The sequence below is a fragment of the Callithrix jacchus genome, chromosome 7, assembly GCF_049354715.1.
Source record: "Callithrix jacchus isolate 240 chromosome 7, calJac240_pri, whole genome shotgun sequence".
Classification (NCBI taxonomy): Eukaryota; Metazoa; Chordata; class Mammalia; order Primates; family Cebidae; genus Callithrix; species Callithrix jacchus.
This window is the reverse complement of record NC_133508.1, coordinates 78,237,061-78,263,869: the sequence shown is the minus strand read 5'-3', so window position 1 is coordinate 78,263,869 and position 26,809 is coordinate 78,237,061. Positions and strand designations below refer to the sequence as shown.

Sequence of the window (26,809 nt, the reverse complement as noted above, 5' to 3'; positions counted from 1 at the left end):
CCATGTTTACTCTTTACTGTGGCCACTAATATGCCCAGAACATATTCAGCTAGGCATTTCTCCTTTTAAAACACATGTATTCACACCCGTAATCCCAGCACTTTGGGAGATGGAGACAAGAGGATCACCTGATGTCAGGAGTTCAAGACCGGCCTAGCCAACATGCTGAAACCCTGTCTTTACTAAAAATACAAAAATTAGCTGGGGGTGGTGGCACACACCTGTAATCCCAGCTACTAAGGAGGCTGAGGCAGGAGAATTGCTTGAACTTGGGAGGCAGAGGTTGCAGTGAGCCAAGATTACACCACTACACTCCAGCCTGGACAAGAGAGTGAGATGCCATCTCAAAAATAATAATAAGTAAATAAATAAATAAAACACATGGGGTTTTATTTTTAATAAAATAATAAATAAATAAATAAACATATGGGGTAAGGGTTAAAAAACTACCTATAATATGCTACGTTCACTACTTGGGCAATGCCATCATTTGAAGCCCAAACTTAGCATCACAGACTACACCCATGTACAGACTTGCACATGTACCCTGGTTTGTCCTGCAGGCTGTCACCCCCTGATATAGCTGTACCCTAGTTTTCAATAGTAGGTATCCCTTTCCATGTGTTTTCATGGTTGTGTCCCAATAAAACTTTATTTATAAAAACAGGCTACCATTTAGATTTATCCTGCAGGCTAAATCTAGATTTGTCCTGCAGGCTATCAACCCCTAATATAGCTGTACCCTAGTTTTCAATGGTAAGTTAGCTCTTTCTATGTGTTTGCATGGTTGTGTCCCAATAAATATTTACAAAAACAGGATACCAGTTGGATTTGTCCTGCAAGCTGTCAACCTCTGATATAGCTGTACCCTAGTTTTCAATGGTAGGTTAGCCTTTTCTATGTGTTAGCACTTAGGTTTGCTGTCGGTATTCGGTGTCTCAGTATTAGAAGTAAGACTGCGTGGAACTTGCTCAGAATTTTTTTTCTTAGACTATCTTCCTGGGAATTGGGTTGACTTTGCCCAGAAGTGTGGATATTTGTGAGGCAAGTTCTTGATGCACGCTTTTCAAAAGTTGCACTCTGTTTTCACTACCAGCAGCAATGTGAGAGTGCCCATTTCCTCACACCCTGTGAGCGCCAGGTAGTATCCTTCAAAACGTTTGCTTCCAGCACCGCCTGCTCTTTTACATCTGGATTTTGCTTTTGTCCAGTGGTCTGAGCATCAGTCTGCACTTTTGTTCCTTAATCTTCCTCACATCCTTTTTGGACTTAGGCAAGATACAAGCAAGGACGTTTCTGGGTTGTATAGGTCTGTCATCCTGGGATCAAGTTCAGGGAGTGGAAGGAGCCAGGGAGAAACAGTCCTGGAGATCCAGTGTGGATGTGGATGGTGCAGGCTCGTAGGGCTGACAGCTTCCCTTGTCTACTGGATGGAGAACACTCTCTGCCAGGGGCACTGATGGAACTTCCAGAGGCTGCATCACTGCGGGCCAGGCCCGAGTGGGGAGTTGAGAGCATCTTGGAGAGAAAGAAACAACATGCTGGGAAGGGAAGGAAGTGAGTTTTGGGGTCAGATGGGCAGAGGCATCCACTGGGGCTCCACGTGTGAGCCTGTACATGTTCTCTTGCCTTTCTGTATTACCCATTTTGTCATCTGTAAAGGACCTAAAAAAGGCTGGCTGCACAGGATTGTCATGAGGGTTCAATGTGCTCCTTTATACGAGAACCTTGCACAGTGCCTGGCATGTAGAAGCACTTGACGTGTCTTTGTTAAATTGAATTGCCTTGAATGCTCGCATCTTAGGAGCAGTGGGAAATTGATAATATGAGTATTTTTAAAAAGAATCTATGGATCCAGTGTGCACCACAAGGTAGGCTCCAAAAAATAATTGATGGATGAATGAATGCATGGAACTTTGAAGTCAAACAGCTCCAGCTTCGTCATTTATTAGTTCTGTGATCTTGGCAATGCCTTTCCCTCTCTATGGTTCAGCTTCCTTTTCTGCAAAATGGGTCTAATGACAAGGATATTGACAGGTGCTCACAGATAAGGAAACAGACATGGCCAGCTGACAGAATCTCATGGCTGGTATGTGGCAAGATTCAAGTGCCCACCGCAGGCTCATTGTGAAGTCTAAATGAGGCAAAGAATTAAAGCTTCTGGCTTAATGGATGTTCGCTCCTTCTCATAAGCAGGAAAGGCTGCCAGCCTTTCTTACTGGTGGAAACAGAGTAAAGGAAGGGCCTGTGGCCACCATGGGGACTGGGACTGACTAAGAGGCAGCTGCACACAGGTTGCTAGTTGCTGGCATTGGCGTTTGCAAGGAACTCTCTAAGCTGATTTTCTGGAGACCATCTTTCCCAGGGGCCCATTTCCTAAGCAGCTGTCTCGCCTCCACAGAGCCCAGTTCGTGCTGGAGCCAAATAGAGAATTTGCCTTTTCATAGCAGCCTTTTGGCCTAGAGGGTGGAGCCTGCACTATGCAAATGAGTCCATCCTTGGTAAAGGCCCCCAAAGCCCATGTGAGGGAGAGAGTGGTGGAAGCAATGCCCAGCAGAATGAGGAGGCCCGTAGGGTGAGCGCCATCAGGGTGAGCTGCTGCTGATCCTGTAAGCTCAGTGTTACTATGACTGGTGCCAGGTTCAGGAAGCTTCACCTCCTCCATGTGACATTTACCTTCAAGATAGGTGTGAATATTCCCATTTTACAGATGAGGATACTGAGGAAAGTACAGGAGGTAAGTATACAACTAGTGAGTGACAGAACAAGAGTGAGAACTTGAATTTAAGTGTCTGACTCTAAAACGTGTGTGCCTAACCATGAGTCACATTTACTGCCAGTCAGTGGACAGGCCTTTGAATCCTGGGAAGACCAATCTCCTCATGCCTGGATCTGACTGTGAGCAAGGAACTGGGGGACCCCAGCTTCTTTGGGGCCAGAGCTTCAGCTATTGTTTTGCCTTGCTCATTAATACTTAAAGCATAGCTATTTACTTCTTTACAGAAAGTATTTTATCCATTCAACAATCCAATAAATGTTTATTAGGGTTTTTTTATATGTTGGGTCGTATGCTAGGTGCAGAAGATATATCACAAATAATAATGACAACTAACCCTTGCTATGCACCAGGTACTGTTCTAGGCATTGTGCATGGATTAGATCACTTAATCCTCACAACAATCCTATAGATAGCAATTATTATCCTTTCTTTATAGCTGAAGGAATTGAACCACAGAGAGGTTAAGTAATTTGCCCAGGTTCCCACAGCTATTAAGGATCAGAATCAGGATTTGGACACATGCATTCTGGGATCAGACTTCATACATTTAACTGCCCCCACACTGTTAGGGCTCTCATAGTCTCTGCCCTCATGGAACTTAGAGTCTTTTTTTTCCAATAGGCATGCTAAAATAACACCAAAAATATTTATTTCAGTTTTATTTGCTGAGAATAAAACTGGACAATGAGAATCAAGAATGAATGATCCTGGATTTATAAAGTGCTTGACATTGACAGGGCCAGCAGGAAGGGGTCAAGATTATGAGCAGAACCGTGGTCCATTTCCCACTGTGGCCTTGATGGCTGTGTGTCCTTTATCAAGCCTTGTCACCTCTCTGGGCTCCATTTATTAACAGGATGGATTGTCAGTAATGTGCTTATTCCATCTTGTTCCCAGAATTTTCGTGGAGACTAAATGAGGTGGCAGATGGAAACAAGAGTTCACGATAGGAAAGAAGCACTGGGCAAGGGTTTGTTATTCAACCGAAGTGAAAATTGGGCGCCAGTGTGATGAATAAATGAATGAATGAATGGTCCAGCAATTTTGCAGCTTGGCTCCTTGGGGGACAAAGAGCTCCCTTCAGGACATCTGTTGGGGTTTTTCAGGGTCCTAACAAGACTCTTTACCCTTGACCATGCCCCTTGAATTATTTTGTACTTGGTTTGTGTGACCCTTCAAGACTGTTTTAACAATAATTTATTAATGTCTGCTGGGAGACCGGCCTTGTGCTAGACTCTGCTGGGAGACAGAGACGAATTTTAAATGGACTCTCCCCTTAGGAGCTCATAGGCCAGGAGGAGAAATTGTATTAATAATAATGATAATAGTCCAGGCACGGTGGCTCACGCCCATAATCCCAGCACTTTGGGAGGCCGAGGTGGGTGGATCATGAGGTCGAGAGATCAAGACCATCCTGATCAACACGGTGAAACCCCATCTCTACTAAAAATACAAAAATTAGCTGGACATGGTGGCGTGCACCTGTAGTCCCAGCTACTTGGGAGGCTGAGGCAGGAGAATTGCTTGAACCTGGGAGGCGGAGGTTGCGGTGAGCCGAGATCATGCCATTGCACTCCAGCCTGGGTAACAAGAGTGAAACTCCGTCTCAAAAAAAATAATAACAATAATAATGGTAATAATAATAACAATATTGTAAACAATAATAACCTGCAATATCTGAGCATTTGCCACATGACAGATGTTGTACTGAGGTTTTATGTACATCGATTTATTTAGTCATTACAATTCAATGAATTACTAAAAATACAAGCTGGGCGTGGTGGCTCACGCCTATAATCCCAGCACTTTGGGAGGCTGAGGCGGGTGGATCACGAGGTCAAGAGATCGGGACCATCCTGGTCAACAAGGTGAAACCCCGTTTCTACTAAAAATACAAAAATTAGCTGGGCATGGTGGCGCACTCCTATAGTCCCAGCTACTTGGGAGGCTGAGGCAGGAGAATTGCTTGAATCCAGGAGGTAGAGGTTGCGGTGAGCCGAGATCACGCCATTGCACTCCAGCCTGGGTAACAAGAGTGAAACTCCGTCTCAAAAAAAAATATATATATATACAGTTCCCATTTTATATATGGGGAAACAAATTCAGAGAGGTTAAATAACTTACCCAAGTTCACACAACTCTGGGCGTGAACCAAAGAAAGAAAATGGATACAATAACTCTATTATAAAGTGGAAACTGCTGTGCACCCTAGCATAGGGGCAAGGGCAGGCTTCTCAAGGTTCGGTAACAGAAAGGAAGCAAGATGGTGATGGTGCTGCTGCTGTTATTGATAGTAATGATATTGATGTTGATAGGGATGATGGTGATGATGATGGTAATGGTGATAATCCTCGGGTGACCATTTGTTGAGCTTCTGCTTTGTGCCAGGCCCTTACCTGGTGCTTTCTACTATCTCATTTAATCTTCATAACAACTTTCCAATGTCAGGGTTACATCTCCATCTTACTCTTAGACCAGATGGCCTCCCTAAGGGCACACATCCAGTGTGGCCTGGGCTTAAGCTTAAGTGTACCTCACTGCAGAGCTGCGGCTCTTCCCTGAACCAGGATCCCTAACCTTTGGACCAGAGGGCTGGGCATCTCAGAGATGCTCCATAGATGTCTGTTGAATGAATGAATATTGAAGGAATGGATCCCCAAGGGCTCAAAGCCTTAAGCCCAGAAGACATAAATAACATGTCTCGAATGAGTATGCATGCAACCATAATTTAAATATATGTAGTAGTGTTATAATGATTAAATACAAGTTAATTATAAAGCATTAGTTCATTATAACTTTTGTATTGCTTATTTTCTCAACGAGAAGATAATAGGTATAGAGTTACTATCAGGAAAAGTTTGAAGAAATAATTTCATACAAAGAGAGGTCCTTGTACTGAAAATGGTAGGAACGTTCTGCCATCCTGCATGGCTTAACCAAAGTGCTTTGCCCAGCACCTGGCACAGAGGTCACTTGGAGAAGCGGGACAACCCACCAGCCTGTGGCATTTGTCCAGGGTCTACCCATGCCTCTCTTACTGGATCTAGGCTGTCACTCTCAGAGACTTCATCTCCATGAGGACCTGATGCCAGCATCTAATGACTTTCCCAAATGGCTGTTGAATACTTGCATGAATGAATGCATAATGAAAGCAAGAATGAGTGAATTATACAATGAACAGTGCTTAGGGAACCCACAAAGGGTGTTTTCCCTGAGGAATGTTTGAAAGTGGGAGTTCCTCCAGCCTCAGGCCTGAGCACAGGACCAGCATGCCTGCGGGGTTCCCAGGGACAGACAACTTGTGACTTTCAGCTCTGCGCTGGGGTTTTGAGGCTGTGGTTACATCCCAGGGACCTGATCTTGACCTTGTCATAACCATGTTGGAGAAGGGGTGGTGGCTGGGGCTTTGCTTTCAGCAAGGCTGTGCTCACCATTTTTGGATGCATTTTTCAAACTCAGATGAAAGTTGGCAGATGGCGGTGGCATAATATTCTCACTTTCTCTACTTCCCACAGGCCTCCCTCCAACACAGTTCTTCAAGCTCTAGAAATCTCTGACACATCTCGACCATGAGACCACGGCTGGCTTTTGGCAGGTGAGCACTCCCCAATCCCCTGCCATAACTCAGGACACAGGGCAATTTCAACACAGCCCAAAGGCCACTAGGCTGTGTTTTGAGGCCAGGGGGTAGACGGGGATGACCTTAGCCTCGGGCAGGAAAATGGAGCCCCACAGTCTACCGAGACTTCAGGAAAAAGCCACCAAATGTCCTGAATCCTGCAGCTGGCATTTCTGCAAACGGCAGCATATGGTGATAGGAGAGTCCTAGGCTGAGAGCCAAGGGAAATGCTTCTGACCCCAGGTCTGCCTTTATTGCTTAGGAAAATCTCAAGTGTGCACCTTCTTTCTGGGTCTCTGTTTCCTTGTCTGCAAAGTGAGGGAGTGGGACTCGGTGAACCCAGCAGGGCTCAAGCTGAGGCCATGGGCTATGGGGAGGGAAGTGGGGCTGGGGCTAGCACTGCAGCTGTGTACCCCATCCTTAGGACTCAGTCTGTTTGACTGTTCTGTGGACTTTATAGCCACAGTAACCCTGGAGTGGGCTGTGTGTTCACCTTGTGGGTCTATGTGTGCATTTTGGGGAGGGACCTGTATTCCTCCCAGTAAATGCTGCTTGAAGTCAAACTCAGATGCACTCAGCAGCCCCATGTCTGCCTCTGTGACTTGGTCATCTAGACATCATTTATTGGGTGTTCTCTATCTTCTGTGCTGGGCACTGAGGCACAGAGATGAGCAAATCATGGCATTGTCCTTAAGAAGCTTCTGCTCCAGCAGAGGAGATCCATGTGCAAATAGCCACAGAACAGCAAGACCTGTGAAGGCAGGAGGGTTCTATTCTTTCAGGGTTTGGTTGCAGGATTGTTCAAGAAAGACCATTTGAAGGTGGCACCTGAACTTGGCTTTGAAGGATGAGTAGAAGTTCATCCTTCTACTAGGTGAAAAATGAATGAAGAGTGTTCTGAGCCAAAGGGACAGCAAGCAGAGCAGTGGAGTCACTGGGACTCAGAGCCCAAGAGGAAGAGGGTGGGAGAGAGGCTGAGAGAGCGACAGGATTTTGGGGTGGGCCAGGAGCTCGGGCTAGGTCCTTCACGAGGAGGGAAGGGAGACAGTCAGCCCTGTGGTTCTTAGAGAGGGCTCTAGCAGGGTGTGGGAGGGCGGGGAGGAGGGTGGCGGGGAGGCTGAGATGAGAGGAGGTTCACACGTCAGAACCTACAGAACCTCACAGGGGCCCAGGGCAGGACACCGCCTGCCAAAGTGTCTGTGGCCTCGGCTCTCACTGGCTCAGGCATCCCTCTGCATCCTTTCAGGTCCCCGGGGTCCTCACCCTGCATTGGGCTGCCACTCCTGCCACTGGACTGCTTCTCTTCTGCTCTTCCCGCACCCACCCACTTTCCTCCTTTCCTGCCCCTGAAGGACAGCAGCCTGCCCCCTCCTGGGCAGCAATCCTGTAAGCATTCAATGCTGTCCCCAAGGCCCCTGAAGCCTTTTTCATTATAGCAAGGTTGTGGTGTTCAAAGTGCTGTGGGACTCTAGAGGAAGTGGCAGCCAGAGGACAGAAGCAGGGTGGGCACCATAAGGAGGGAATCTGTGCCAGAGGATAATGATGAGAATATTTATGGCAACTGAGGTTTGTTGAGCACTTACTAGAGTGGTTTCTGCGTGGTGGGGAATAGCTGGCAATTTCCTCTCTTGTTAGAACTCAGAACACTTTCACACCTCGTCTCCAGGAGCATAGAAAGAGTAGGTTCTGGGGCCAGAGAGAGCCTGCTGCAACCCTGCCTCACCCTTCCTTTGAGGAGCAGTGGAACCATCAGGGCCTCAGCAGGGCCTGTCCATATAAAATATTCACCTTTTGTGGTGGTGCGTGAGTCAAATGCAAGAGCGCCAGTAAGAGACCAGCATGTTGTGCACTAGGTGGTCAGCACTTACTTTCGGGGCTCCCCTGCCAACTCAGCCCTGCGATGGAGTGAGTGACAGCTGATGGGCATGCTGACCTAGAGCCACCTGTGAGTTTTGTGTTTAGAAGGTGGCGTGAGCGGTCAGCATGGATGCCTTAACAGGAGGTCAGGCCAACGGGCTTGACTTTCCTCTGAAAAGTACACTCAGCAGAGCTTTCCTGACACCCCCCTATCCTGGCATTGGTGGACACTGGGGGCCCAAAAAAGAGCAAGATGGCCCCTTCTCCAGAAGGGACACATAGACACAGGAATAGCCACACTGAGAGCAGGAGCAGCCCCACAGGCCCATGGCAGAAACAAGAGCCCAGGAGAGAGGGAGCCACATTCGGTGGGGGCTGTGGCTGGGAGAAGCATTGCAGGGGCGAGGTCATGAGAACTGGCACCATGGGATCCATGGTGGAGTTCTCAGGTCAGCAGGGGGAGGGCATGGGCCCTGGTGGAGAAAGTCATGGCATGAGAAACACCAGGGTGTGTTGCGGTGTCGGTAGTCTTTTCGATGTCCTGCCCAACAGGACTTGCTGTCACAGGGGAGCATTCATGGAAGCTTAACACCCAGTCCCCTCATCAACTTGATCCTCATCAGAAAGGCCATACCCAGGGACAGGCCCCACAGTTCAAGGGCCACATGGATGAATCCATGGTAAGGCCAGATCTGCAGCCTCTAATGCCTCTAAGACTTTTCTTGATTGGAGTTGAGGGCACATATTACTTCCAAATGGTGACATGATCCAGGTGATATTATTTGTACTGGGTGCTGGGATAGAGATGAACAAACTAGGTCCCTACCCAGGTATAGAGAAGGAGGGAATGGGGCCTCAGACACCTGTACTGCATGCCCATCAGTGTTTTCTGGAGGGGCGTTCAAAGTGCTGTGGGACTATAGAGGAGGTGGCAGTTAGAGGACAGAAGCAGGGTGGGCACCGTAAGGAGGGAATCTGAGCCACAGGGTAATGATGAGAATATTTATAGCAACCGAAGTTTATTGAGCACTTACTACATGCCAGGCACTGTTCCCAAGGAGCTTCATACAGATGTACACTCCACCTGCACTCGTCTGTGAGGAGGGTGCTGTTTCCATCCTCTTCTACAGATGGCAATTGATGCACAGAGAGACTGTGACTGGCCCAAACACACAATGATGGGAAGTGGCTTAGCCAGGGTGAGCCTAGACAGTCTGGCCCCAGAGTCTATACTTGAATGACCCTGGGGAGCCTTTCATTGAGCACTAGAGGCATGTACAGGGTTGATCTATGTCTGTTTTGCTCCAGCACCTTGTGGGTCCTTGGTTAAAATGTGTTCACCAATAAAAATGCACAAACGCCTGGATGAACTGCGCCCTGGGAGGCTTGGTGCAGTATATGAGGATAGAGATGGCACTTGTGCAGAGTGAGGAGCTGGAGCAAAGGCCTCAGGTCAGGGCACCTGGTGTTGCTCTGGGCTATTGCCCCCCTACAAGCACTGGAAGGCTGAGTTTAGATAGCAGCCTCTCCAGCCAACTCCCGCCCCCTGCGCCCTGTCCCAAAGGCCTGGCATCTACCAGCCGGTCCCACCTTGGGATTTGCTGTGCCCTTTGTGCTCCCACATCATGATTTGTTACCCATCCTCTCAGAGGCTGCCATGGGCAGCTCTGGGAAGATGACGGTGAGCCCCCCCCAGAGCTGAGGAAGGTGTGTGCCTGAGGGGCTCAGGAATGAATTCCAAACCCCCTCCCTTAAGCGGTTTACTTTGTGAATGTTTGAGACTTCAAGGAGCAGGGTGTTTTTGTTGTTTTGTTCTGTTGTTTTTTCAAAGGCCCTTCCTGCCTTTAAGCTCAGTGGGCTGTGGGTGGAAAGCTAGGATTGGGGTTTGGCTCTATGGCTTCCTAGCTGGTCATCTTTGAGTGAATCACTTCACTTCTCTAAACCTCAGTTTTCATCTCCATCAAGTGGGAATAAACCAACTACAGAATTAAATGGGGCAAGGCTTGGGAAACTCCAGTACGACACCAGCCTCGGTGAAAATCTCTCTCGGCTTCCTGCTTTGCTTCTGGGGCCTCTGTCTCCTCCATACAAGGCAGGGTTGGAGAACGCTGATCTTTAACACCAACCAGCTGTGTAAATGTATTCACACACATATAACACATGTCGTGAGCATACACAATTTAATCATTTTATACATTCAATAGGAATCTATAACTTACAGCATCTTACTGTGTTTTCTTCTGATTTGGAAAGTAGAGGGAAAAAAATTCACCTACTATTCCACATCCATGAATGGGCTATTTCGTGAATTCCTCTTCCACCTTTTTTTCTATGCACATATACAGATTTTTTTAAAATAAAGTTTTTGGAATTATACTCACATTCTATTTTGTAACTCAAGCTGGGCTATTAAGCCAGGCTGCTGCACAGGGCCGTCTGTTTCTGTGCCCGGGAGGAACCAGAGGCTGCAGCTGCCACAGCGGTTTGGTGCCCATCTGCCGCACTCCTGCCTGGGCAGCTGCTTGGTGGCATCTGACATTCGGATGTTCAGTGTCTCTGGCGGGTGCACATCTGACACTAATTTTAGCTTGGCCTCTCAGGCTCACTGGCCTTGGGGCCTGCACATAATGGGCACCTTATGTAGACAGCTGCCAACGGTGCAGGAAGAAGTGTCCTACCTTAACATGTTTCTCTCTCTGTTCATAGAGAACAAGCCGGTTCTGTGTTCCTTCTTCTACAAGGAAGGTGCTGTTGTTGATGTTTGTGGCCCAGCAGGCAGCGCCCGGTGGCCAGGTGGCCCACCAAACACACGGGAGATCGCTTCTCTGAATGGGGTCGTGTTTTGACAGGATAGGCTTTGATTGTGGCAGGAACAGCTAAGAGAGACATCCCGAGACGCTGCGGGCTGTGGGGCATCTGAACTGCCCTCAGAGGTGTGCCCTAATCTTCGGGAGTCTCACCCTCATGCCTCACATTTGTCAAATAGGTACAAGTGTACAATATCATTCGATATCCCATTTTGTCCTGAAGACAGCCCTGTGTGTTAGGTGGCAGTATTCCCATTTGACAGATGAGGACACTGAGGTTGAGATGGAGAAGAACATTATTTACTGCTGAGTGATGTTCCATGGATGTATCAGTTTGTTTAATCATTCACCTTCTGCAGGCCATCTGGATGGTTTGTAGTTTTTGGTTATTATGAATAAAGCTGATATAAACATTAGTGTATAGGTTTCTTTGTGAACATAAGTCTTTTTTTTTTTGAAGATGGGGTCTGGCTCTGTCACCCAGGCTGGGGTGCAGTGGTATGATCTTGGCTCACTGCAACATCTGTCTCCTGGGCTCAAGTCATCTTCTTACTTCAGCCTCCCAAGTAGCTGAGACTACAGGTGCATGCCACGGTGCCCAGCCAGTTTATGTATTTTTAGTAGAAACTGGGTTTTGCTATGTTGCCCAGGCTGGTCTTGAACTCCTGGGCTGAAAGTATTTTGCCTGCCCTGGCCTCCTAACGGGCTGGAATTATAGGTGTGAGCCACTGCACCTGGTCCATTTAAGTCTGAATTTCTCTGGGATGAATGCCCAGGAGTGCAGTTTTGGGGTCACATGGGAGTTACATGTTTAGATTTTTAAGGAACTGTACACTGTTTTCTGCAGTGGCTGCACCATTTTGTATTCCCACCAGCAATGTGTAAGATCCAGATGATTCTTTATTTTCTCACCAGGAAATAGTGCCACGATTTCTCATTCTAGCTGTTTTGATAGGTGTATGGTCATATTTCTTTCATTTGCTGAAGATCACACAGCAAGATGGTGACAGGAAATTGACCATGGATGTGGGTCTCTCACTCAAGTCCAGGGCTCTTTCCGTTCGTCAGCACCATAGGTAGGCAGCTCATCCAGGGCCACAGCCATCTGCTTCAATCCTTACGTTGGTATTATTTGTCCAAAATGGGAACACTTTAATGTTCAACTGAAAAAGAATTTATGTTTATTGAAAATGAATCTACCTGGTTGCTCTGTTTCTAAAGCACAAATCTAACCATGGCAGGCTCTTGCTTCAAAATGCAGGACGTCTCCCTCTGCCCACACAATGAAGCCCAGATGCCCTTACCTGACATCCAACCTCCACAGCCTGCTGCTGGCTGACCCCCTAAATCTGTGTGCCCTCAGCATTAGAGATCTCTATTGTGGCTCTTGGGCAGGGTTGAGGGTTTTCCTTATGATTCACCATCTGACCAGAATGGAGCTGCAGGAAGCAGGTGACTTGTAGGCTACTCATCCCCATGTCCCTGGGGCCAGGCACACAGCGTCAAGTCCAGTAAATGTATTGACCTCCAACCCATGGTCCTTCATGAGAAACCTGAGCTCTAATCCAGGCTTAGAAATAAGCTGAGGACTGCCCAGCCACTGCCAGCCCAATAAGGAAGTGGCTGCTTGGCAGCACTCCCAGAAGGGATCTGCAGGGCTGAGTCAAAAAGCCACAACCCTGGGCAGGCAAGGAGGAGGACTCTGAAGGGTCATCCCCAGATACGTGCTGGAGACCAACACCCCACCTCCATGGTGAGTCCTCTACCTCTCCCATCCCTCTACTCTCTCTGTAGCAATAATCATGCCTGTGTGATATGCCCCTTGCCTGACAGGAGCTCTTTGACCCAAGCTCTTTAGGAATGATTCATAGAAGCAGTGTCATACAGCTCTGGGGGAAAGAAGTTTTCTAGGGACTATCTTGGTTTAGTGACAGCAGGACTCTTGCTCGGGCCATAGCCCCTCAACTTCCCAGACTCTGGTGCTCTGGGGGTTATTATAGGAGAGGCAAGGTTTTTAGAGTCCCACAGCCCTGGGTTCAGCTAACTGGTCCTACCACTTACTAGGTAGGGTTACATCTGTCTGAGACTCAGTTTCCTCACTTGCAAAATGGGACTAGTGATCCCAGCTTTCAGGGTGTGGTATCTTGTGGGTAAAAGTCTGGCACAGTGGCAGGCACATGGTGAATAACTGTGCTCCTTCTCCTGGAGGCCTTTTAGGGCCTGAGAGCCTGCCTGAGGAATGCCCTGCTGCTTGATGAGGGTGGCAATCTCTGGGGACAGGCGTTGGGGCAGGTTGCATGTGGCACACAGTCTCATAGTGAGCCACTCCTCTCACTCCAACACGTTCTTAGGGGTTTAGCCAAGGACAAATCTCTTGTTTTCTAATGAAACCCTATGAAAGAGGGTTTTTGTAATCAATTAATTTCATTTCACAATCAGCTTTCCAGGAGGGTGTCTTTCATTCACTTGTTCATTCATTCATTCACCCTGCAAATACCTCCAGAGCCCCAACCACCTTCCAGGTAGTTGTAGGAAGTGTGCAACTAGACCATGCAAGGACCCTGCCTTCAAGGAGCTTACTGTCTAAGCAGTCATTATAATTTTGGATGAAAAAGTCGGGTATGGCATGTAAAAGGCTGAGTCCTGAGGAGGGAGAAATTGGAAAAGACTCCTGCAGGGCTGATTAGAAAAGCTTTCATCAGAAAGGTGGTACCCAAATAAGGCAGTTAGAAAGCATAGAGGGAAAAAAAACCTCATTCTCCAAAGAAATAAAAACATAAAATAACAAAGAATCAACTGAAGAAGATATCATAAATTGTTCTATAAATAAAATTGAATCTCCAACAAAATCCCAACAAAAATTTTTTTATAAAATGGTTACAAAGTACATCTGGAAAAATAAACATGGCTGAACAGCCTAGAAAAAAAAAATCAGTGTTGGTACAGAAATAGCCGTGTGGCTCAAGGAACAGAGATACTGGAAGTCAGTATCAATGTAGGTGAGGACTACTATGTGAATGCATGGCCTTGAGAATTAGAGATGAAAATCAGATGATTCTTGATGTGTTCTTAAAGACAACCCCCTAAAGCTATTTGTAGGGAGGGAAGGGAATACAACTGGCTCACTAACTCAGTGCCTGCACCAAAATAAATTCCAAGGCAATTAAAAAACATGAAACCATAATGGTACTAAAAGAAAGACAATGAGGGAATGTTTGTATCATACTGGGATGACGAATGCCTCCTTACACATAAAATCAAATCCAGAAATTGTGAAAGAAAACAATTAAAAACCCTAGGGGCAAAAACCCCACAACAATCAGGTTAAAGGATGATAACAAATTAAGAAAAGTGTTTCAGCATAGGTATGATGGATTAAAGGTTAGCAGCACTGATACACAAAGAGCTCTTATAAGTGAAGTATTAGATAAAGACGAATTGCTAGCAGAAAAATGGGCAGGGGCAATGAACAAGCAATTCACAAATGACAAAATACAGAGGATAGAAAGCATGTGAAGAGCAGTCACCCAGGGGCAAAGGATACCTATTAAAGAGTCAAAGTGTGCTTCGGGGGCCATTTCAAAGAATGAAAATACTCGGGGAAATGCAGAATGAGAGACAGGAACACCAGAGCACCGTTTAGTGGGTCACAAATTGATCCACATTTTCTGGAGGGGAGATTATGTATCAATAATTTCAAATGTCTCCACCGTTGAACTCTGTAGTTCACTTTTCACTTCTAAACAGGCATCCTAAAGGGCTCAGGATTGTGTAGGAAAGCAACAGAGCACATTGAATAAGAGTGTGGGGTCTGAGATTAGAGAGACCTTGTTTCAAGCCACCCGGCCCTGGAGAAGTTCCTTCACATCTCTAAGCATCCAAGTCCTCATCTGCAAAGTGGGCGTAATAATAATACCATTTTCATAGGCTTTTGGCAAAATTAAATGAGATAATACTTATAAAACTCTTAGCAGAGGGTGGGGCCCATAGTAAGTGCTGAATAAATGCTATCTCTTTTATTATTACCAACAAAGATGTTCATCACAGTATTATTTATAATAGTGAATAATGGAAAGCAACCAAATTGTCCACCAATAGGGAGCTACTGGTTATTCATTACAGAAACGTGCACAGTGATGCAGCCATCTGAGGACCTGTATTTATGAAAATGGAAAGATGCCTTTGACATAGTAACCTATGATTTTTTTTAAGTATCAAAAGGGTATGGACCGTCCATTCCAAGTTACATAGAAGCATACATCCATGTATCTAGAAAGATGTCATTGATTCTTGATATTCATAATAGTTATGTTCTATAATCCCAGCACTTTGGGAGGCTGAGGTGGGTGGATCACTTGAGGTCAGGAGTTCAAGACTAGCCTGGCCAACACGATGAAACTTTGTCTCTACTAAACATACAAAAATTAGCTGGGCATGGTGGCGCAGGCATGTAATCCCAGCCACTCAGGAGGCTGAGGCAGGAGAATCGCTTGAACTCAGGAGGCGGAGGTTGTGGTGAGCTGAGATCATGCCACTGCACTCTAGCTTGGGTGACAGAGCAAGACTCTGTCTCAAAAAAAAAAAAAATTCACCACCTTCCACATCTGCAAATGACTGTGAATGTTAAGCATTGATTTGGAGGTCACAAATAAATTTTATCAAGTAGGTAAATTTGCAAATGCAGAATCCGTGAATAATGAGGATTGACTTATCTAAAAAGATGGTGTTTTCATCCATTTGGGCTGCTATAACAAAATACCATAAACTGACTGGCTTAGAAACACAGGAATCTATTTCTTACAGTTCTCGAGGCTGGGAAATCCAAGATCAAGGCAGATTCATGATCTGACGAGGCTCTACTGTCTGATTCATAGGGATCATCTTTTTGCTGTGTCCTCACATGGTAGAGGGGATGAGAGCTCTTTCTTTGGCCTCTTTTATAAGGGTACTAATCCCATTCATGAAGATTCTGCCCTCAGAACCTAATCACCTCCAAAGGCCCCACCTCCTAACACTATCACCTTGATGGTCAGGATTTCAACATACGAATTTTAAAAGTATACAAACATTCAGTTATAGCAGATGGTCATGTCAGTAGTTACCTGAGAGTCAGGATTTAAGGGGATTTTTTTCTGTTCTTCTTTAGACTGATAATGCTTTAACTTTTTACAGTGGATACATATTATACAATCCATCAAAGCAAAAAAGCTATTTTTAATTTAGAAAGAAAACTTGTTACTAATGGCACTCCCTTGTCAAAATAAAAATCCTTACTTATTAGAATAATACAGTTAACACTTTTATGTATTGCTTGCTATGTACCACACAGACATCTAAGCCCTTTACATATATTAATTCATGTAGTAGAGTCTTCTCACCAAGAAGCTCCATGAGATAGACTCTATTATTATCCCCATTTTATAGCTGAGGCAAACAGAGGTCAGATAACTTGCCCAAGCTCACAGCCAGTAAGGGGCAGAGTCTGGATTTGAACCCAGGAATTCTGACTCCAGCATCCATGCTTGTTTTTTTTTTGTTGTTTTTGACATGGAGTTTCAAACTTGTCACCCAGGCTGGAGTGCAATGGCACGATCTCGGCTCACTGCAACCTCTGCCTCCTGGGTTCAAGTGATTCTCCTGTCTCAGCCTCCCGAGTAGCTGGGATTACAAGCACCTGCCACCATACCTGGCTAATTTTTGTATTTTTAGTAGAGATGGGGTTTCATTTCACCATGTTGGCCAGGCTGGTCTTCAGCTCCTAACCTCAGGTGATCTGCCTGCCTTGGCCTCCCAAAGTACTGGGATTACAGATGTGAGCCCCCGCGCCTGGCCTAATTTTTGTATTTTTAATAGAGATGGGACTTCACCATGTTGGCCAGGCTGGTCTCAAACTCCTGACCTCAGGTGATCCACCTGCCTCGGCCTCCCAAAGTGCTGGGATTATAGGTATGAGTCACTGCATGGCCAGAATCCATGCTTTCGACCAACAATATGTGAGTTCTGCTCCATCCCAAGCCTGGCACAGGTCTCTGGAGATGCCCAGGAGGATCTGACCAGGCTCCTAGCCCAAGGTACTTCAGATCTAGGTTGAAGGCAGTGGCAAGGGTGCACCCGGCACTTCAGGCTCGTGGAAGCAGGGTGCTCCCCGTCCCAGACTGAGGACCCAGAGAAGGCATTGCTAGCCCAGCATCCAGTGTCTCCACAGTCTGCCACCCTTCTTTCTCACTTCTTTGCAGGCACACCCTCCCACCAGAGTGCCCCTACCACACCCAGCCGTCCCCTGCCACGTCTCTCAGACAAGGCTCAGCTCAATCGCCGTCTTCTTCCTCCAGCCATCAGGATGAAGCAAGGGCTCCTTCCCCTGACCTCCCTACACCTGATTCCTCTTTGTTTTGGAACTGCTTGGTCATTGTCTTTCTACTCACCTGTCCACACTCCCCTGTCATAAGCTGGTTTCGGAAACCTTTTTCCCCCAGCACCCAACACAACCCTCACACATGTTATCCATCAATACAAGTGGATTGAATGAAGGAATGAACAAACATGTGGAAATACCTAAGATCTGAGACTCCCAAAGACCTAGGCACACAGGACTGTGGCAAGTAGGTGTTGATGGCTGCCAAGGCCCCAGAGGACCCTGGAGGCCTGAACTGTCTGGCTAGAAGCCTCCAGCAACCACGGGACCGGGAGGCGGAGCTGACAGGCTGCAAGGCCAACATTAGCCAGGGTGTTGTTTCTGCGGCTTCTGAAGCACCCCCACCCCAGTGGGAAAGACTAAGAAAGGTCCCATTCAACTCGTCTTGGCACTTCTAAGGGAAAGGATGGGGTTTGGATTAGCTGGGCCAGGGACATCTTTTCTAAAATAGCTTCATGCATATTCAGCTGCTCCCTGAAATAGTTGGGCAGCTATTTTCAGCAGCTTCTACTCAGATGCCCACACATAATAGCCTCTACCTTGAGCATGTAAACCAGTAGGAAACAAAGCAAAGGGTATGGGAGGACAGTGTCAGGAGGCTTTTGATGGCTTCCTACCACTCCCCCCAGCCCCTTGGAGTGTTTTTCCTCCCAGGGACTCTCTCCCATGAAATGGAAAGTCCTCGTTACTATGACAACTTGCTGTAGGAGGTTTCCCAGCCAGTGACCCTACCCACCCAGATCCCAGAAACGCAGACTCACCAGGGCAGCCGTAACTCAAGGCACAGCCTCTAAACACTAAGTTGGTGAGGTCATTCCCAAGAGAACCCCTCAGTGACCATCCCCTCATGGTTTGCACACAGTTCTAACAGGTGCCCCGTGGAGGCCGAGGGAGGCCAGTAAAAGGCAGGACCCTACCAGCAGGAGGTTGAGGTCACAACAGACAATCCAGCTGGAAGGGTAAAGAGAGAAACATTTGTTAGCAAATACCTACGGAAACATCAATATGTACCTTGTGCTGTTTGCTGGGGAAACAAAGATAAATAAGACTCAGGTCATGAAATGAGTGGGTAAGTAAATACTTGTAAGTGTCTTTCTCTAAGCTGTTACTTTGTTCTAGCAAGAAGATTTTTTTTTTTTAAGTTGGAAATACAGTGTTCTAAGTGCTGAGGTTAAGCTGAGGACGCTGGATTCCCAGGGGAAGGAAATGGGCTCTCTGAGGAGGTTGAGAAGTGAGCTTGAGCAGAGAGGTAAGAGCTTTCTTGTGAGACAAGCAGGCAGTGGGCTGTGCTCCAGGTGGCCGGCACAGCACACATGAAGGAATAGAGGCAGGAAAACACAGGTCCATTTGGGGAACTCCCAGCTCAGGATGTCTGGAGCGTGGTGCCAAGGATGGGGCAGAATGATCAGAGGAGAGGCCGGGGAGCCACATCCCTGGGGCCTTGAAGGCTCTCCTCTATCAGAAGAGCTCCCTGGGACCATTGTGTGTTTGGACGGATTCCTACCCACCTCAGTCCATCTAAGGTCTCCCTGTGTTACAACACAGAACAATGATTAGAAAAAAAACGAGATTGTGTTAAAAGTTTCATAGTGAGAGGTGTGACTTTAAGAATGAGTTAAGTGTTCATTCCACCTTCCCTGGAGATGTATCAAAAATTAAAATGAGGGCTAGGCATGATGGCTCACACCTGTAATCCTAGCACTTTGGGAGGCTGAGGCGGGCAGATCACGAGGTCAGGAGTTCAAGACCAGCCTGACCAACATGGTGAAACCTCTACTAAAAAAATACAAAAACTTAGCCAGGTTTGGTGGCAGGTGCCTGTAATCCCAGCTATTCAGGAGGCTAAGGCAGGAGAATTGCTTAAACCCGGGAGACAGAGGCTGCAGTAAACTGAGACGGCACCACTGCACTCCAGCCTGGCCAAGAAAGTAAGACTCCATCTCAAAAAAATAATTTTTTTAATTAACTGGGAGGCCAGAAACCTGGACCCCAGAAAGAGGGCTGTGAGGGACCAATGTGGTGGCCCTGGGCCTCAGCCAGCTCAGCCATATGACCAGAAAATGTGATTGCTTACATTTTTTACATCTGGATTTATAGTCATTCTCTTGCCCAGTAGCCATCCAGGAAAAGAGTCCTGTTTTGTTCAGGATACCCTGAGAAAGGCAGGGAAGTGTGCTTTGATACCTTTTAGGAGACAGTCACCCATAGGGGTCAGATGAGAGCAACAGAAAGGGTCAGATGAGGGGAACTGAAGGAGATCTGCTTGGCTATTTGGAGGTCACCTGTCAAGCATGCCCTGACCCCATGTCACTTCCCAGTTGGCTTCTTTGAAGGCATCAGGAACCATCAGCAAGAACCATGGTGCCCAAAGGCAGATGCGTCTTCTGCTCTGTTCATCCCCTGTCGTTCCTCTGTCTGCACTCAGCCTCTTTATTTGTTCATTTATTCATTCATTCATTCATCTGGGGTTGTGGCTGGGAAATTGTTGGCTTAGATAATGGTTTCTTCACAGAATTTTCAGGGATCTGTGAAACCTCTGAAATTATAAGAAAATGAGTACATATCTCGTGTTCATTTTCTGATAGCTCATAGCTTTCAGCAGATTCTCAAAGGAGCAGGTGACCCAAAAAAGGTTAAAAACCACTGAGAGTGATGGGAGTTGTTTTATTTTAAAACAAATGAGTTCATCTTTTGGTAGATAAGCAGGGTGAGGGAGCATGGAGTGAAATTCCCAGATCTGCGCTGAACTGTCTCAGATGATGAAGTGTAACCGGGGACTCTGCCATTGCCCCCAGCATCTCAGTGTACCTAAGTGTGTGCATTCGCTGCAGCTGAGCCAGGCCCAGAGGCCCGTGGAGCACAGAGGGAGGGGAGCAAGATCCTGTACCTAAGACGCTGTGTTCCTCTCCCTTCCCTCACAGCCTCTCTGTGAGGTCCCTTTCCAGCCTGCCTGTGGCAGAGCGTGACGAGGCCCTCTTGATTTGGAGAGATGTAGAAAGCTGGAAGAAATCTGAGAAGGGAAAGGCACATAGGCTGGAGTTGCAGAGGTCTGGATATTAAATGAGGCTTTGAAGAGAAGGGGCAGCTGAAGTTTAGTGATTAACCCTAAATTTCAAGTTGTGTCACCTTGGCTGGAAAAATGCCATGGTTTCCTGTCTCTGAGTGAAATTCGCAAGTTGCATAAATACCTTCACTGCCCCAGTAATGGTCTGGCCCCCATATCCTCTGGTCTCTGTACTTTTCTACAAACTCTGGCCTCAGGGCCTTTGCACTTACTGTTTCTTCTGTTAGGAAACATACGCACATGGCCCATCCCTCACTTCCTTCGGGTCTTTGCTTAAATGTCCCCTTCTCAGTGAAGACTTCTCTGGTCCCCTACTTAACATGGCAGCACCTCCTCCTACCACCAGCCCCATTCCGTGTTCCTTTCTCTGCTTCACCTTTCTTGATAACACTCAGGACCAGCCCACATGCCACTGTCTGAATACTGTGCCCAGTGCCTGAAACAGGGCCTGGTCCATAGTAGATGCTAAATGATCATTTGTGGAGTGAATGAGTCAATTCTTACCATGCTCCTGTGTTTATATACTGCAATCTCATACTGCTCCTGTAATAGCTCTTCAGGGTGGATTTGATTCTCCCTTTTCATAGATGAGAACTGGAGGCTCATAGCAGCTAGAACTGCTTTGTGGGTTCTGGGGGTCTCAGAACTGCTCTCTGTTTATACTCCATCCCTACCCCCAGAAGGCTTGACACTGTCTTCACCAGGACTCCTGGAGCCAGAAAAGAGGCTCGGTTTGTACATGGGTCCAGTCACTACTTAGAAATACACAGCACACTCACAGTCCAGCTGTGTCCAGGTTTCATACATCCTGGAAGTGGTCAGGCATGTAACTCTCAACAGCAAAGTCACGGAGAAAAGAAGACAACGGTATGGGGCTTTTGATGGATCCCTACTCCTCGCTTTCACCTCATTGTGTATCTTGAGCATCGGCCCATTGTTCTGGAAGAGATTACTTAAGTGGTGACTTTGAAAATATGGTCTATGGCCAGGTGCGGTGGCTCGTGCCTGTAATCCCAGCACTTTGGGAGGCCAAGGTGGGAGGATCATTTGAGCCCAGGGATTTGAGACTAGCTTAGCCAACATGGTGAAACCCCATCTCTACTAAAAATACAAAAAAGTTAGCCTGGTGTGGTGATATGTGCCTGTAGTCCCAGCTACTCGGGAGTCTGAGGCACGAGAATCGCCTGAACCCCAGAGGTAGAGGTTATAGTGGGCTAAGATCATGCCACTGCACTCTAGCCTGGGCAACGGAGCAAGGCTCCATCTCAAAAAAAAGTCTAGAACCCAAAAGTAAGCCCAGAATTCATCAAGACATGAGGCAGCTCCCAAATGCACTAGCCAGTCCCTTTGCTTATGGTCAGCTCCACTGATGCCTGTTGTCGCCACTGTTCCACACAGTTCTAACACACGCCAGCCAACGACAGAGGGGGAGTATGCGGGACAGAGAGGCTGGCTGGAGAGAGAGCCATGCTACACATGGCCCAAAGGTGCCTGGTGCTGGTCATTGAGAGTTACAAAGATAAGTATCACACAGAAGGTGCCTTAGGGAACTTACAATCCAGCAAAAGAAACAGACAGAAAACAAATAAGTTCAAGTATATTTATTTATTCAGATTCTTACCCTATTCCAAAAAGGATTCAAGGTAGAAATCGGATTTGTGATATACTAAGTGCTACAGTTGAGGTGGGGATTTGGGTTCAAGAGAGAAGGATGGTCTCTTCCCCTGGGGAGTTGAGCTGGGATAGGGGCAAAGCAGCATGGCCCACTGGGTGAGCTCACAGGAGCCCATGTGGCAGGAGAGGGCAACAAATGCCACCCATCCAAGGGATGTGCTGTGAGCCAGTCCTTCCCCTTGAGACACTTACAGTGCATTGGAGGAAACAGGCAAGGAAGCAAAGATTTTACTGGATCTGCAGCCTCCCCGCCTTGCTCTCAAGGACCTGATCTCAACATACAGAAAGCCACTGACTGAAGGGACCCGCAGGAATCCCTGTGGTGGCCAAGGCAGGTGCTCCTACAGGCCCTGTCCTCCTGGATCTCTGCCCTCAGGCTGTACTCATAACAGTCCCAGAAGTATTTCTGCTTGGGGGAGTGACACTTGCATTCAAACAGCGCGGTTCAGTTTGCAGAACACCATCACATCCGTCCCTCTGTGTGTTCCTCCCTGAAGAAGGCTGGAGGAGTGGCCATTTTTCAGTGTTTGGATGGGACAGCGGGGCCTCAGAGACAAGCCTCATTCCTGGGAAGTGTCAGAGCCAGGGCTGGAATCCAGGGAGAAGGAGAAGAGGTCCTGTCCACACGAGCACATGGTGGTAGGGCAAACAGAGGCACTTGACCATATAACAGTAAGAGAAGGTTCTGTAGCTGGTGGGAGAATATTCAGACTCTGGAATCAGACAGAACCAGGTTCACATCCAGCCGTGAGCTTTGTGCCCTCACCCTACCAGTGAAACAAGAATAATGGTGTCCACCTAAAGGGTTGTTGTGAGGATTAATGAGAGGTGTGCATGTGAACACACAGCACAGTCATTGATGTCAAGAGCCAATGTGTCTTAAGTTCACGGTCCGGGACAGGCCATTATTTCCTCATCCTCCAAGCAACCTACAAAGTACATACTGTTACCTGTAATCTCATTTTACAGATTAAAGAAACTGAGTTCAGGGAGGTCGATCAAAGCACCATAGTGAGCAAGTGATGAAAATCGAAAACAGGCCCGAGCCCAGCTATTAAACGTGAGGCTGTTATTACACCTCCTCTCATCTCAGTGGTGAACCTTAGGCCTGCACAGATTCAGCCACATACCAGTCCTATGGAGGTGACTCCTGACCCCAGCAGGAGGGCAGCACCATGGGCCTGTTCAGTAGGGAGTCCCTGGAGAGGCCAAGTGAACTTGACCTTGGAGGAAATGGTCAGCAGCTGCAGCCTTGGGAAGGAAGGGCTGGAAGGTCACTGGCACCAGGCAAAGCTGCATGGCCAAGGTGGTTGGTGGCTTTGGACTAACAACGTGGTGACCTGGAATCCAGCAGGCTGGGCTTCCCTCTCCCACTTCCTTCCTGTGCTGCCTGTCTCGCTGAGTCACCTCCAGGAAGTCAGAGTGGTAAGGCAGACAGTGAGGAGACCTGGGTCCTCCCACAGCCCTGTCCTCACCTCCCCTCGTGACCCTGGGTTAACCACTTCCCCTTGCCAGGGCTCAGTTTCCACATTTGTCAAAAGAGCAGACCTGATCTCAAGGTCAGGCAAAGGTCTGTTTGAAAGGCAGTGCTTTTGGAAGAGAGGACAAAGGACCACACAGCTACTAACCAACGAGGGACTGACAGTCATCTGAGCTCCGTAGCAACACCCTGCACCCCACACAACTTGCTGAGTTCTTCTCCTGGGGAGTTGAGCTGGGAATAGGGGCGAAGCAGCATGGCCCACCTGGTGAGCTCCCAGGAGCCCATGTGGCTGGAGAGCAGGGTGAATACCATCCATCCAAGGGATATGAGTTCTGAGGGTCACCAGCAGTGATAGGACCAGGAGGGCAGTGACGGGAAGAACTTCTAAATACTGGTATGGAGGTGGCAGTGAGTGGTAGCCGTCACAGAGGGCTGCCTTCAGGTCCTGAGCCTCTTCTAACTTAGCTTCAGCCTCTGCCAGGCTGCTTTGACTCATGCTCCTGAATTTTTACTGAGTCCTGGGCCCCAGCGAGAGTCTGAGAAGATAGGAGTTTCAGTGCGGGTGCAGTCACAGGAAAACACGCAGCCACCGTGGGCTTCCTCCCAGCCTCCAGCCATGGCCATACCAGCCCTGAGCCAGGCCATAACCCTTTCCTTTACTCAGACTCAGGAGAAGCTATTTTTGCTAAAGTTCCAAACCAGTTTATAAATTTATCCCTAAGGACTCCATATTCCAAAGTCACCATGAACTCATCTCTGCAATGATTACTTATTAGCACTTCTCAGCTCCAGCTCTGAGATTCGAGGATGTCTGTGGCTAAAGGCGTTCCCATGCGTGGTGAAGTGTGTGTTTCAAGGCCTAGGGGTTGCCTGGGTAAGGTATAGAGTGGGATTATGTCATCTACCAGTGCCTTTTACCACTTTGGGGGTGGTGGAAGGGAGTTACTGGGCACATGGACTGCAAAGGTAGGGCTCTTTTCCTACTAGCTGGGGGCCACTTGGCTGAGTGTGGCTTTCAAGCCCTTCTTATGTGGCCTTGCCCACTGCTTAAGCCGCGAAGTGCAGGTTCCCTTCTGGCTTTGGGCTTCAGCCCCACCACCTGGTTTGGGCAGATCCCCATTTTGCTGTATTGTTTCATGTTTCTCTGTCTTTGTACATTTCTCTTTCACTGAACCACCCACTTCCACTCCTCTCCCATCTCCGCTTGGTCCGCTTGTAAACTCTCATTTGGGACCCAGTTTAGATGTCATTCCTTCCATGGTGTTTCCCCTGACCTCCCCCATCTTCCTTGGTGGCACCTCTGCGCACATTTCTGTTACTAGATTTTCACCCTGCTTTGCAGCTCTTTGGGTCCATGTCTACATCTCCGCAAGCACCAGGACTAAGTCCCAGGCCAAGCCCAGGGCCTGGAAGGTGTCTGTTGCAAGGAATAGAAATGAGTTCCCCAGAGCACAGCCCTGAGTGAGCTTCCACAGGCTCTTACTGAAGTTTAAGAGGCAGCAGGATGGTGCAGAGGCCTAAGGGAGCCTGCATTGAGTCCCCTTCAGACCTCCGTGCCACCAAGAGGTCCTGCATCCCTAGGTACCACCTGTTCCCAGCTGGGCATCAGTTTCCACTCTGAAAAAACTGAATTCATTTTTTTGGTTTTTCTTTTTCTTTTCTTTTCTTTTTTTTTTGAGGTGGAGTCTTGCTCTGTCGCCCAGGCTGGAGTGCAGTGGCACGATCTCGGCTCACTACAACCTCCACCTCCTGGGTTCAAGCAATTCTCCTGCCTCAGCCTCCCAAATAGCTGGGACTACAGTTGTGCACCACCACACCCAGCTAATTTTTGTATTAGTAGAGACGGGGTATCACCATGTTGGCCAGGCTGGTCTCAAACTCCTGAATTTGTGATCCACCTGCCTCAGCCACCCCAAGTGCTGGGATTACAGGCATGAGCCACTGCGCCCAGCCTTCTTTGGTTTTTCTAGAGCTGATATTTTGTGGTGTTTCTGGAAAGTCGGTAAGGCAGCTCATGCAGAGCTCCTCAGGACAGTAACCACAGCGCATTTGGCAGGGTCCTCCCTCTGCTTCACTGATCCGTTCCATCAACCCTCCCAGAGACTACACAAGGATGGACCAGTTCAGGTGCTGGGAGCACAGGGAATAATCAGGCTTGGTGCCCACCCTTGAGGCTCATGACCTAGGTAGGGAGACAGACACATCTACAGCCACGCCATGAGCACAGAGCACCATGGAAGCCAGGAGGAGGCCAGCCCTAAGCCACCTATGGAGGTGCTCAGAGAAGACTTCCTGGCGGGGATGGGCCTGAAAGTCCCAGGGCAGCATAGTTCACAGTGAGCACCAAGCATGCAAGCCACTGAGTGTGGCCAAGGATGGGCACAGAAGATATAGCCTCAGCTGCTCCAGCTGCTGGGGTATGTAAATATTTCTGCCTGTGTGTCCCTGTGTGTATATGAGAAAGAGAGAGTAAGAGACCACAGAGGGAGTGGAGAGGGCAGAGGGCCTGCACTGGCACAAGTGGTATCCCCTGAGACCTTTGGGGAAGAGCTTTCCAATGAAAGGCCTGGCTGGTGGAGGCTGGGCTCCCTTGATTATGTTATAGCCAGGGAAATGTCACCAGGGAGAGCATTAGAGGAAGCAGGGATGTGTCTGAGCAGGGTTTCGCCATTCCCAGAGGGGAGCTGGGGGCAGATTTGTAAATGAACTGGGATTTTCACATAGTCAGAAAGAACATCCAAGCTGGGGCAGCCAGTCCATATCAGGAGGAGGGGACATAGTCAGAAGGCTGTGGCAGTGGAACTCAACGTAGCTGAGCACAAGGTCTCCCTCCCAGTTCCTCCTCTCTCAGGTGCCACCTGCCATTGGATCACTTGCCCATCCCATTAGGATGGTCTCCAGGGAAGCAAGGAGAGGGGCCAGGCCAGTGCTGTACCATTCTGGCCCAGAGGATGTGTGCCTGGAGAGCTGTGCCTGTGAAAGAGGGGCAAGGGTGCCTTGTCCTCTGTGGCTCACAAACTAACCCTGGGCTCACATAGGAAGGAGGCCTGCAGCCACGTGAGCACCAGCACTTTAGTGTGTTTTGTCGGGGAGAGGTCACATCTCATTTTA

At 48.0% G+C, this 26,809-nt stretch overlaps 1 protein-coding gene across 4 annotated transcripts in view; it reads left to right on the top strand.

Moving 5' to 3' along the window:
• Positions 1-26,809, top strand: part of HIVEP3 (HIVEP zinc finger 3) — a 536,372-nt gene that overhangs the window by 342,875 nt on the left and 166,688 nt on the right. For all 4 annotated transcript variants that reach the window (XM_035251046.3, XM_035251050.3, XM_035251042.3 and 1 more), the window contains one exon: positions 6,295-6,374. The gene's annotated coding sequence lies outside the window, so the exon portion shown is untranslated. The remainder of the gene's footprint in view (positions 1-6,294; positions 6,375-26,809) is intronic.